This window comes from Pan troglodytes, chromosome 19 (genome assembly GCF_028858775.2).
Source record: "Pan troglodytes isolate AG18354 chromosome 19, NHGRI_mPanTro3-v2.0_pri, whole genome shotgun sequence".
In the NCBI taxonomy this organism is placed as follows: domain Eukaryota; kingdom Metazoa; phylum Chordata; class Mammalia; order Primates; family Hominidae; genus Pan; species Pan troglodytes.
In genome coordinates, this window is record NC_072417.2 from 71,348,878 (window position 1) to 71,363,069 (window position 14,192).

The following is a 14,192-nucleotide window of genomic DNA, read 5'->3' on the forward strand; positions in this document are numbered from 1 at the left end:
AAATATCTTTGCCAATTAAGGAACAGGCACATGTTCCAATTCAGGCCAGTGAGATGTAAGAAAAAGCTTGCCAGGATTTCTGGGAAAGCTATTCTTTCTCTTCTGTGAGATTCTCTGCCTTCCCCTGCAGGGGGTTGTGTGCCATTTTGCCTGCAAGGGAAGGATGGAGTTGAAGCTGAGAGGAGGTAAAGCCAGGAGAACTGCAGGGTGAAGGAAGCCAGGCCCATTGAAGTAATTCAACCCTGAAGTCAACCCTATCCCTGGATTCTTGTTAGAGGTTTATTTTTTTTCAAATGATCAAAAAATATGGAACAATTATTGGTTGCATAGCAATGTGAATACTTGACAAAACTGAACAGTACACTTAAACATGGTTAAGATGGTAAATTTTATATTATGTGTATTTTACCACAACTAAAAAAAATTACACCAACAACAGCAACACAAATATGGAACAAATCATATAATCACCATCCATATGCCCAGCATTCAATTTGAAATTTGCCTTGTTAAGCCAATTTGAGCTAGTTTGTTGGTGACCTGGGCCCAGCAAACGCATGCTAAGTAATACGGAATGTGTGCCTGGAAGTAGGCATGCTGCAATTAATAGGCTTATACTTGATGGAATTGGCTGAAGAGATAGGGCTTGCTCATGAGCTAGAAAGTTAGCAATCCTATTTAAGGGATTGTGAAATAGAACTGGTTTCTCTGCCTGTTGAAGTTTAATGTGCAAAAAAAATCACCTGGGGATCTTGTTCAAATGAAGATCCTGATTTGGTGGGAACTGAGAGTCTGCGTTCCTAACAAGCTCCCAGGTGGTGCCACTGCTGCTGAGCCATGGACCACACTTTTGGATAGGAAGGACACTGATGTGTCGGAATGGGGACCACATACTATGCAGGCTGTTGCATTAGGAGGATGGTGGGGAAAATTCAGGATATTGGATTGTGTTACCAACTTCTTACAGCCCTCAGTAAGGTTCTACAAGAGACAGGCCCTTAGTTTCACACTGGCCTATGTGAAAACAAGAAAATACATCTCTGTTAAGAGAGGTTCTCTCTTGGCAGGGCACGGTGGCTCATGCCAGCACTTTGGGAGGCCGAGGCAGGTGGATCACAAGGTCAGGAGTTCAAGACCAGCCTGTCCAAGATGGGGAAACCCCGTCTCTACTAAAAATACAAATATTAGCTGGACGCGGTGGCAGTGCCTGTAATCCCAGCTACTCGGGAGGCTGAGGCAGGGGAATTGCTTGAACCCGGGGGCGGAGGTTGCAGTGAGCCAAGGTTGAGCCACTGCACTCCAGCCTGGGTGACAGAGTGAGACTCCATCAAAAAAAAAAAAAAAAAAAAAAAGAGGTTCTCTCTGCCTATGAACTGCAATTTAAAAATGGCTGAAATGTGATCACGTGACTATGTCATCTTGGTCAACTTTTTAGAGTCTGCCCATATTTGTAGAATGAATGCATGAATGAGTGAGTGAGCTTGCTATAAGAAAGAGCTAGATAATTAGAGCCTCCCAGCAATGAAGCAGGTTGCCATGTAAATACTGAGCTCCCCAACCCCGGAAGTATTCAAGCAGTGACTTGATGACCATCTGTCAGCTTTAATGTAAATAAATATGACCTGGGGATTTTGTGAAAATGCAGATTCTGATTTGGTACATCTGGGTGGGGCCTGAGATTCTGTATTTCTGAGTAGCTCCCAGAAGATTCCAATGCTATAAGACTTTGGATCATACCTTGAGGAGCAAGGATGTAGTGGGGAATCCTACAGAGGGTAGAAAGTTCAGCTAGATTAGTAGTTTCCAAATCTGCCCGTATGTCAGACTCACCCAGGAGATTTATTAGAAATAGAGGTTCTCCAACTCCAATGCCAGAGCTGGAATTCTGTAGACCAGGAGCAGAGTCTGGATGCCTGTATTTTTCCCAAGCTTTCTACTGATTCAGATGCAACCTTTGGGAATCACTGAACCAGAGGCTTCTGAAATGTTGTTCAAACTCTAAGCTTACTTTTTAAAAGAATCAGACAAATATAAATCAGGATGAGGCAAAGCCAGGCTGACTAAAATCCCCTTGCTATACTTACTTGGCAAATATCACCAGGGTCAAAACACTGCCTTGTTATTTATGAGTCCTAGATCTATGCTTAAATCCATTTCTAGAGAATGTCATATTTCCTATATTTTTGCAGATTGGAATTACATTATGCTCTTAAAGTAGCCCAATTAATGATTTCTTGAACCCCAGCAACTTGTAGTGAAACAACATAATTATGTTAAAAAAGGGAACTTCCACATTAGGTTTCTTGGAGAATGTTTCAAAAGATAAAAATAGCAAGGAAATCTAGGACTGTGTGACACATCGAAAACATCCCACAAACAGGAATCTTCCCAATTGAGTCTGTTAGGTCATGGTCTCTTGCTCTCATTGCAGCTGTGAGCAGGGAATTGCAGATCCCTAATCTGAGGCTGTAAAGTTTTATTGCTACAGATTTGATAAGTTCTAGGAGGGCAGAATCTCAGGCAGATTTGATCAATTTCTGTTTTTCTTACCCATTCATCATTTTCTCTTTTGACATGGCCACAAATGGGAGGGTTCATGAAGGTGGGCCAGCACCACGTTTTAGAACTTGGGGCTGGAGGGAGAGGCTGGACTTTTACCCCACTGCAGGGATTAGAAGGGCCAGTTGAATTTGTAGGATGTGAAATCCAGTAAGGACCATGAGTAAATTGCCAGCAGTGGCAGTGCCTCGGGCACTGGATCGAAATTCAGGGCAAAATTTCAGAGTTTCAGAGTTTAGACATGGAAAGCTAACAGTGGGGCCATCACCTCATGGGGGGCCAGGTACTGAAGTCAAAATGGGCCTCCTGAAATCTGTAGCAAGAAGGGAAAAGAGAAAACATGAGTTACTATAAGCAATGCAGGCCGGTTTTCAGCTGTCAGGCTAGGAAATTCTGCTAGGCTTTATTTCAGCAGACGGACATCATCAGCTATGCAGTATCCAGGTCCACAGGGACTTCAGAGAGGTGGGAGCAACTAGCCTAGGTTGCCGAGTTCAAGAGCAGAAACCCTGCCTGGGCCAGCTGTTGTCCTCAGGCTGAAGATGGACTCTTTCACATCCATGTGACCAAAAGAGGGCAAAACTAGAGCTGGCTCCTTGGGGACAGGGTGGTGCCATGGCCCCCATCATCTCCTTTTTTCTTCCCATCAGATAGCAAGCAGCTCATTGGAGAGCCACACAGTCACCAGGACAGAGAGAATGCCCAGCAGCAGAAGCCAAAAAAAGAAACTTTCCCTTTCTGTCTCCTCTGTCTGTGGCGTGCAACCCAGCTATGAGGACGTGGGGTTGAAGCCATTTCCTTTTTCGGTTTCAGCTTCTGACCCTCCTCAGGATTGGAAGTGGCGATTCAGAGGCTGGGAGGGTGAAAGCATGACTTCTCAAGAACCAGCTCGTGCTGAAGTCACTGCTCACCTTCCTGTCTCAGGGATGCTCCTGATGCTAATGACGTCGTGTGAATCATGCTCTACGTGTCTGCATGCCTGAGCCGAGCTTATCCTCATGGCACCCTGTGAGGCAGGCTGCTGCTCCTACTCCCACTCACCAGAAGAGGAAGCCAAGGCTCAGAGACTGAGTAACTCTTGAGGTTACACAGCCACCGAGCAGGGTCATCAGGGCCCTATGAGATTTCCTTCCGACTCCGCTCTGAACTCACTCTCGTAGGCCCAAGCTGGGCGCCTCCCCCAGGGAACACCGTAGTGGCCCAGAAAGCAGAGAGCACAGGTTACATTTGGCTCACATTCTTGGTGTGTCCACTGTAGGTTGCTGTGAAGTAAATTTTAAATTTTTATATAAAAACAAACAGATAATTTCTTGAGTGGGACATAAAAGCATGAATTTGAAAGTTAAAATGTAAGATATTGACCTTTTACTTAATAATAATGTAACAATATTGCTTTATTAACTGTGACAAATGTACCATTGTAAAATAAGATAATCATAATGAAAACTGGGTGTGGAGTGTGCAGGAACTCTGTATTATCTTTGTAATAATATGGTAAATCTAAAATTGTTCTAAAATAAAAATTTTTCTCTTTAAAAAAGTAAGATATCAAATAAATTTTAGAATCTCAGTTTCCTTCAGGGGTACCTGGTCATGATTATCTTTTGTTAGAGGCATATCAGAGGCCATGTTGCTCGCTGAGTAGAAGGACATTCTACAGTGTACGCTTACAGCCTCTTGAAAAGCCTGTATTCATTAAGAGAAGAAAAAGAGGGTGGGACAGTGAAGATTCTTTCACTTCCTCTCCCCAGCCTCTGTCCCCTTCTTAGCACTGTGCGAAGAGTGAGAGGTAATAACCACTTCACCCTCCCCAGGTTTCCACCAGAGTGGAAGCGATTCCATCACAGACAGACTATTTGAGCATTTCACCCCATTCCAGCCTCCACCACAATCTTCCAGAGCATGCGTTATCCTCATGTACCCCAAAATCATCAGGGCGGAGCCCCAGGAGGGAAGTAGTGAGAATTCAACCATTTACAGTAAGTCCTGGGGAGCGCACACCCTGCACCCTGCCCCACCTTGTGGGTTAGTCAGCAAGCAGGGCAGGATGCCTTCTCAGGGCACCTACTCAGGACCCCAGTCTCCCTCCAGCATAGACACCGAAGACGGCAGCTTTGCAAGCCTGGGCACGAAGCAAGCATGGGTTCTGTTGCTTCTGAAAGATTCTTTCAGTATCTGGGAAATAGGCATTGAAGTTCTGTCTTAAGGCTGGAAAAGGAGGCTTGAACTGCTATTTTCTCCCAACTGTAAATGAGCCAAGATTTAGTCGTTCATTACGATCTCTCGGCTCTCTCTGTTTCTTTCCAGCTTCTGATGGGCGGTGGGGGCTCTAAATCAAGGAAAATGGAAGAGAAAAGAGAAAACTTCAGAAATTATTCCTTCTAGCTACATTTTTTTAATTTTATTTTTAAGGTTTTTAAGAGACAGGGTATTGCTCTGTCACCCAGGCTGGAGTATAGTGGCACTATCATGGCCCACTGTAACCTTGAACTCCTGGCCTCAAGGGATCCTCCTGCCTCAGCCTCTGAAAGTGCTGGGATTATAGGTATGAGCCACCACACCCAGCCCTAGCTACACTTTAGTGCAGTATTTCATTCAGGCTAGAAAATGGTCTTCAGAGACAACTTTAGAACTGACAGTCAAGAACTTGGACTTGAATGACTGAATTAAGCCAAGGTAATTTTTACACCAGTGTCATCATCTTTATCATCAAAGCAAATCTTATTGATTGTACAATGTAATTTATAGCTCTTGAGAAGTTTCTGATTTAATTTGGCCAAGAGGAAAGATGCATAAAGAGACAATAAATAGGAAAAGCAAAGGGGAGAAAGAATTAGTGTGCAGTGGTTTCTGGAGCTTGGCAGACAGGGATAGCTTCATGGAGAAGACAAGGCTTGAGCTAGATATTGGACTTGGACAAGAAGGGAGAGAACGAGTCAGATATGGAGAATGGCAGACGAACAGACAGAGGATCAGGAATGTGCATGGCATGTCAGGGAATGAATAGTTTACTTGGCTGCAACAAAGAGCTTGGGTAAAGGCACAATATGTGATAGGCTGGGATAGACACTGGCTTAGGCAGTATAGGGCCTTGGCTAATACCTAAGACCTTGTCCTGTGGGTAGTGGGGTGCTGTGTACAGAAAACTTTAGCGTAAAGGGGCATGCAGTTTTGGGGCAGAGTCAGGAAGACCAGTGAGAAGGCTATGACATTGGAGCAAAATAATTGTAATTTTTTTGCAATTACAGAAATTGGGGCCGGGCCCAATGGCTCACACCTATAATCCCAGCACTTTGGGAGGCCAAGGTGGGTGGGTCAGTTGAGGTCAGGAATTAGAGACCAGCCTGGCCAACACGGTAAAACCCTGTTTCTACTAAAAATAGAAAAAATTAGCCAGGCATGGTGGCGCAAGTCTGTAGTCCCACCTACTTGGGAGGCTGAGGCAGGAGAATCACTTGAACTCAGGAGGCAGAGGCTGCAGTGAACCAAGATAATTCCACTGCACTCCAGCCTGGGCAATAGAGTGACACTCTGTCTCAAAATAAATAAATAAATAAATAAATAAATAAATAAATAAATAAAGTGGGGGGTAATTCGGGGCAGGGCAGAACCAGAATGTCGGGAAGTCAAGGAAGCCACAGAGGCAAGAGATTTACGAAGGACAAATGGACAGGATTCGGTGACCAAGAAGATGGGAGGAAGGGGAGGAGGAGGAAGAGAAAAGAGGGAAAGAAAAAAGAAAAATGCCCAGGGTGTCTCCCTGGTTTCCAACTTGAGTGACAGAGAATGATCACATTCCCAGCAGAATTTTTCTTCTTCCTCAAAAAGATTCTTCCTGTTCTTTTGTTTCTGGTTGTCCCTCAGAACTAAGGAGAAACAGCCTTTGGGATAGTTGTCCCCCTACCCCATCCTAGATGGTCCTAAGAGTAAGAACATAGGATTCTCATCCCCCTTTTATATAAAGAGAACCTGAGGGTATGTAATGTGTACAAGACTGTACAATGAGGCAAAAGCTCACTGGCACTGGGACCTACAAGATCTACTGATTCACAATTGAATTCTAAACATCACAGCCCAAGGGAACCAACACAATTACTTAGTGGACCCATTTCTCTTTCCAGAGAAGGAAACTGAGACCTCTGAATAAAGAGTAATTTTCCCAATGTCACATGCTGCTGACTAGCAAGCTAGGACTAGAGCCTGGCTTGCTGAGTTTTAATAATCCAGTGCTCCTTGCATTTTCGCTAGTTGCTTTGTCACATCTGTATGCACATGTGTGTGCAAACACATACACACACACACATGCTTGCTTGCTTGAGAAACGGCATTTTATTCGCATGATATTTTCTTTATGGACTTATCACAAAGCATATCATCAGACTGCTCACGGAATAACAATAGCAATTCAAGATTGTTTTTTGTTTAAAATCCTGTGTTTCTTTATTTGTGGCTTAAGTGGGAATTGGTTTATTGCCCCATCTCTACCCTGAGCAACTCAGGATTTATTCAGGGTCAGACTGTCTTGCTCCATTGAGGTCTATCCCCTTCCCCAGCCCTATGCCTACATTACCCTGCCAAGGCAGGGAACAGATCTGACAGCTTTTTTGCTTAAGCAAACTTATTAAAATTCATAATTTGTCAACTAATTAGGAAGAGAGAGGATTAGGAGTAAGAAAAAACCAGAAGCACATACTATTAGGTGCTCAGTGAATATTTAAGAGGAACAGGGAAAGAGGGAGGAAAGGAAAGACAACACTGAGGGGAAATGGTTGAATGGCATTAACTGAAAAAAAAAAAAAAAAAAGATTTGCCATTAATGAAGAGAAGGAAGAGACAGTATTCTGCCCACCCACCAGGTCGGTTCCCAGGGAAGCCCTTCAGTCTCAGCATGCTGTGGCTAAGTGGAAAAATTCATTGATCATAGGTTTGCCAGTTGGAACCCTTGTGTTATGCCAATCTCAGAAGCCACCAAGCATCAGATCAATTCTCCCACTAAAAAATACTAGGAGGCCAGGCTCAGTGGCTCATGCCTGTAATCCTAGCACTTTGGGAAGCCAAGGCAGGAGGATCACTTGAGCCCAGGAGTTCGAGACTAGTCTGGGTAACATAGGGAAACCCTGTCTCTACAAAAAATTAAAAACTAGTAGGGAATGGTGGTGCATACCTGTAGTCCCAGCTACTTGGGAGGCTGAGGTGGGAGGATGGCGTGAGCCCTTGCACTGACTGGTGGTTGCGCCACTGCACTCTAGCCTGGGAGGCAGAGTGAGACCTTGTCTCAGAAAAAAAAAAAAGTTGCTAGGAGAAGATAACAGAGCCTCCTCCTGTCTGCTAGAGAGACATACAACCCATCCCAAATATTTCTTTTTCTCATCTACAAATCCCTCCTCTCTCTCCAAAGGGGGCTGCCTGGCAATGTCCCCATCCCTTCCAACAGCTCATGCCGCCCTGGGACACCATTCAGAGAAGCTCTGCCATCTGCACACCCCTCCAGAGGCCAGGGACAGCTTAAGCCAGAGTGCCTGGGTTCCTCCCTTCTCTGGGGTAGAACTAGTGGATGAATCCCAAAAGGGGTAAACATGGGCATATAGAGCCACCCTTGGGACAAGAAGTCTGTTTGTTTGGTGTTCTAGGAAACCAACAAAAGGAAATGCATTTTAGCCAAGAAAGAAAAAAAAAAAACAACCCTGCCCAGCTATGAATGACAGCCAAGCCAGCGGACAAAGGTGAAAACAGACAGCTAAGGAAGGGACTAGCTATGCGCCCATGGGAGAGAGCACCTGACATGGGCCCAGTGTGAGAGCTACAATCACCTTACACAAACAGAATGGTCACTGTGTTACCAACCATGAGTATCCTTTGGATCAACCAAAGGTTGTGTATGCAGCATGCAGCATTCTAATTCTAGAAGGCGACAGAGGTGAGCCAGCTATGTCCAAAATCAGTCTCATTTATAAACTGTGTGTTCCTGGGAAGTATGCGTGCATGTTTGTGTGTGTGGGTGGGTGTGTGTACTGCCATGTGCCAGCGATAGACCTTATCTTCATTGGGTACTCCCTGCTGCTGCTGCTTTTGCTAAAATATCTTGGACTCTGCACTGACATATGAGAAGCTATTGGCCTTTTTAGCTTTCTCCTGGACTTTCTGCCTTCCACTCTCCATTTCTCAGGCCAATTTGCCATTCCCATATGGGAAGACATCTACCTGTGCTACAGATTTGACTAGACTGAGATAAACCCATGAAAACATGTCATCGCATGTCAGCAAAGCTCTCAAATAAAAATTAGCTATAGAACAATAGGCATGTCACTGTCAGATTGACTGCCTCCAGGTGTGCTTCACGGCCAATATCAAGGAAGGTCCTTACTGGGCTGGAGCTGACACTGCCCCATCCTATTTGACCCATTACAGAAAGACCAAATCTAGGACATATCATATCATGTCATAACATGATAAAACCCAGGAATGATCAGACCTGTATTTTGCTGTTACCCTGACCAATAACTCACTATATTTTGTACATAGGAAGCAATGTTATTCCATAGGGTCTTCTAAAAGGAAGTTCCATCTTCAGATTACTCAGAACCAACTAGGTCAAGTTCTGCCTAACAACACAGCTTCCTGAACATACTAAGCATAAAACTCAGAGGCAAGAACCTTGAGAAACATGTGCCAAAGTTCAGGGAATGGTCAGACACAGAAAAACAATGCTTGGCTAAGGAGCTGAAGTGTGTTTCAAAGAAAACAAGAAGAGCCTGATGTCTCATTCACCTCTCCTGGACAGCTGCCTTCTTCCGAGATGCCCAGCTTATTTGCCTGGATTCATCACGAGAGTAGTTTTTAGATATATTCCACCATCTAGAGAAAGGAAATATCACTTTTTTGAAGGCGAACCAAGAAGTCTGGTTTGGGGTTGATAAATTTCTGACAGTTGCTCCCAGAGTATTTTCAACTCCAAGTATAATTTCATAAAGAGGCTTATTATGTTTTAAATTGTCTGTCTGTAAAATATACTTTCATGAAATTTTGTTTTCTCGGAATCTTCCTTTTTCCTTCTTGTATGAATCTAATGAACTTGAATTTCCAAAGTCATTGAGGTAGGAAAGGTATGTAACATTATGCTTGAGCTTTAGGTCAATAATTTATACGATAGTGGTGGTTTTGTTTTGTTTTGTTTTGTTGAGACAGAGTCTCGTCCTGTCACCCAGGCTGGAGTGCAATGGCATGATCTTGGCTCACTGCAACCCCTGCCTCCCAGGTTCAAGTGATTCTCCCACCTCAGCCTCCCAGGTAGCTGGGATTACAGGTATGCACCTCCATGCCTGGTTAATTTTTGTGTTTTTAGTAGAGACGGGGTTTCACCATGTTGGCCGGGCTGGTCTCCAACTCCTGACCTCAAGTGATCCACCCACCTCGGCCTCCCAGATTCTGGAGTTTTTTAAATGGGTCACCCTATAGAAGGCATGAAGTCATAGAATCATAATAATCACCAAAACCAACCATTGATTTCAATACTAGAAAATTTGAGACACCAGAAGGTGAAGTGACTTGCCTAGAGCCATACAATGGCAGAGGCAGGGACTGCAACCCACTATCCTAATGAAAGCTTAGGGCTCTTCTCACCCTTTGGTGGCCAAAAGTATTTTGAAATTTTGACCAAAAAAAATTAATGTTTATTAATCACTTTAAATCCAAAAGATGAATCCACTGGATTCCACAGTAAATTGGGTGGAAAGTAAGGGAGGGATCAAAGGGCAGTGAATATATGAATGGGGAGGAGAACCATTTAGCTAGGTGCAAAAGTAATTGCGGTTTTTGCAATTACTTTTGCACCAACCTAATAATTGTTCATACTTCTAAGAGCTATTCGGATCCCATTAGGAGCTTAAAAGGGACAAATGTGCTCAGGGCATGCAGTTTTTGCCTTCCAGAGCTAGATCAGGATCATGCATTTAAGCTAGAAAATGGAAAGAGGAGTTGCTTCACCCACAGTCAGTGCTATTGCATCAACCAATCCCTGCCATTCTGCAGTTTCCTGGTGTATCTGCCCGGAATCACACAGTCTTTCCTGCTAAGCCTCAGCGTCTCCTCCAAGCCACATCAAAATCTTTCCTTCTGGGCCTTTCCCAGAAATAAATTCTTGCTGGAAGGTATAAAAGACCAGCTCCTCCAAGCAGAGCAACTCCCTGGCTGCCGTGAAAAGACAAGGCACTGGGCAGGTAAGACTCGTCAACTTTCATCTTTCCTGGTTTCTGCAAAGTTGATGATGAAATTTCCTAACGTCTTCTCAGAAAGCTTAACACTGGATTTAGACTTGTCTCTATCAGGCGCTTTCTGGTGCCAGCTTTAGCCACCCCATGGCACACTCCTCTTGTTTGGTATAAGAGAGAATGTAATTAAGCCTCCCCCCACCACTGTGGGGGAAAAAGCCTTTTCTGTGTCTGAAAACTATGTCAGAGAATCATAAACTCTTAGGGCTGGAAGGTACCATAGACCTCTCTTATCCACCTTGTTTAGGAACTGAGACCTAAGCAATTTAATGTGTCCAGAGTCACACAGGAATTTGGGGGAAAACAGTGACAGAATGGTGTTCCCTGTGCTGTTCTTGAGACAGTGTGATGAAATCTGGCCTCTCCACTATAGTGGAGATTTTGCAGTGTTTTAAGGGGTTCCCTAAGCCGGAGCTGTCAGGTCTTCATCTCATTTCCAGAATCTCATGCCTGCCATCTGCAGCAGATCCGACCATCTAGTTTGCCCTCAATGTCTAGTCCTAGCTGTTAAGTGCCCTGTGGACACCTGGCTCTCAAGCAGGTGTGTGACCTGTATGCAGCAGTAGTAGGCAGGCTTCATTTTGGGAGAATGGGGTGGTTAAATTATATTTGTTTTTTATGCAATTGTGTGCCTCAAATCTTTTGGTTGAAGTAGATTATGTCTGCTCTAGAGGGCTTGATAAGAGCTATCTCTTCATTCTCATCCTGATCTTGGAGTCACTCAAAAGATCAAGAGAGTGTTCCTGCGGGTGATGGGGCAAGAATTATGGCTTTCCTATTGGCTCACTCCACCACCCTCCACAGGGCTCTTTACAATCATGGAAGAGAATCTCACTGACTTCATCCCTTCTCAGGCCTTCCCCCTATCTCCTTGGTGACTGCTCAGCGACATAGAGAACCAAAGTCTGGAAGGCCTTGGTACTCAGAGTGTGGTCTGGAGACCAGCAACATCATCATCACCTGGAGCTTACTGGAAATGCAGACTTTCAGGCCCCTTCTATGACCTTCTGAGTCAGAATCTGCATTTACCAAAATCCCTAGGTGATAGTAGGCACATTACAGTGTGAGAGGCTTGCCGAGGGACCATCTCTGCCCTCTCCCTCTGCAACCTCCAGATGCTGAACTTCTCTGCTCTAGGAGTTTTATTCATTCAGCATGCACCCAACACCTATTATGTATTGACATGCTTAGGTCCTGGGAAAACAAATAAATAAGATGGAGCCCTTGAGGAGTTCATGGTCTGATAGGGGAAACAGATGTGAAGACAGTAATATGAGATATGGATGAAATACTGTGGGAGGACAGAAAAAGGAACGATCTAACTTTTCCTGGAGAAAACTGGTAAACTTCACAGAGGAGGTGGCATTTGGTCTGGGTTTTGAAGAATGAATAGGAGTTTATTAGCCAGAGAGGGTATTGTATAGGGAAGAGCATGAGTAGAGGCATGGGATTGTGGACCAGCCTGGCATTTCAGGGGCAAAGGCTGTGGCTCTGTCTCCAGATAGTGCTTCATGTCCCAGGGAAGGCTCCAGGCTTTGCTGCAAATCAAAGGGCTTGGGAAATGGTTTCTGCACTCAGCATGTTGATAAGAATATGGATAAATATCTACACATCACAGAAGCCTCTTGTCGGCCTCTTACACTCTAAAGCCCCATGCCCTCTTGCCCTGTGTGGTTCTGGCTGAAGACAGTGTCCCTCTGGAATCTTTTTGCACACCCCCTTTTCAGTGACATGACCTTGTATTCACCTGGCTCTGATTTTTGTTCACACCCTTCCTTCACACCCACCAGGAACATTGCCCAAGACATGGGAAAATAATTTATCTCTGGCCTTGAAGTCCCCCTCCTCCACTTTCCAGTGAGGAGAGCGTGAAGGGGGTCCTAAAGAAGAGGAGAGGAGAATTGAGTATTTAAGTATTGTTTCCTGTTCAAATTTCTCAACTTTCATGTCTTCTTCTATGATTTTGTCTTCCTCAGGCTGTCTCAGATGATGTCTTTTTAAAAAATGGACTAATTTTTTACTTTGTGTTTGTCATTTATTAGGAAATGCATTAGTCATTCAAAGAACAATATAATGAATGTTTGTGCCCACAGCCCTCTTTAAAAAAATCAGTGATATGGTGGTTGCCAGGAGCTAGGGGGAAGGGGAAATAGGGAGTTGGTGTTCAATGGGTATAGGGTTTCAGTTTTTACAGGATGAAAATGTTCTAGAGATCCATTGTGCAACATGTGAATATACCTAACATTACAGTACTGTATAGTTTAAATGACTAGGATGCTAAATTTTATGCTATGTGGATTTTTGTTGTTGTTGTTCTTTTCTTTTCTTTTTTTTTTTGAGCCCAGGCTGGAGTGCAGTGGTGCAATCTTGGCTCACTGCAACCTCCACCTCCCAGGTTCAAGCGATTCTCCTGCCTCAGTCTCCCGAGTAGCTGGAATTGCCGGTGTCTGCCACCACGCCTGGCTAATTCTTGTATTTCTAGTAGAGACAGGGTTTTACCACATTGACCAGGCTGGTCTCCAACCCCTGACCTCAAGTGATCCGCCTGCCTCGGCCTCCCAAAATTCTGGGATTACAGGCATAAGCCACCACACCTGGCCATGTTTTTTACCATAGTTTGCTTTTTAAAGTCAATGATACCTTTTCCTCCAAAACCATCATCTCTGTTTGTCTGAAGGGCAGATTTCTGCTAACTCAATGAACCCTGCAATGGGTCCCCTGAAGTTGCAAAATATGGTGACAGAGGGATAGGAGGTCACAGAATCTCTTCCTCCTTGGGGCCATACAACTATAAGGACAAGAGCCCACTGAGAGGTCAAGCTGTTTGAGAACTCATCTTGGGGTGGGGGGAAGTAACAGAGAGAATCTTGGCCAGAGAGGTATTTATTCATGCCTTGCCCTTTCTCTAGAGTTAGCTGGCAAAAAGTACAACAAGATACAAATTATTAGGGGGACCACGAAAGGGCAGAGGGAAAAATTGGAGGCAGGCAGGGGTGAAGGAGGCTGAAATGACCTGATCCAGATACAGAGGTCTCCTGGTCTGGCCTATTCCAAAGGGAGATGATTTGGAGAGGGTCTGCAAGACATACGGGGAAGTCTGTCAGGCAAAGCTCCAGAACTACGATTTCTCTCTGGGAGCTGAGCCCTGGGGAGACATGGCTGGGGGGCAACCTGAGGCTGCTCTCCTTAGTGTGCTTCTGGATTCCACCAGTGAACGCCGTGCTGCAGGGAGAGCCCAGGCGCCCTTGTGAAAGCTGAGGAGCCTCTCAGGACCATGGTCTAAACACACAATCATTCCATCTGCACGCTGTGGCTGCCACCCCGGGCTGGAGCCAGAATCTCCTCAGAAGATGTATGGGGTCTGCT

At 44.7% G+C, this 14,192-nt stretch overlaps 1 protein-coding gene across 1 annotated transcript in view; it reads left to right on the forward strand.

Annotated features, from left to right (window-relative positions):
* Positions 1 to 14,192, forward strand: part of LPO (lactoperoxidase) — a 50,986-nt gene that overhangs the window by 10,491 nt on the left and 26,303 nt on the right. The window lies entirely within an intron of this gene.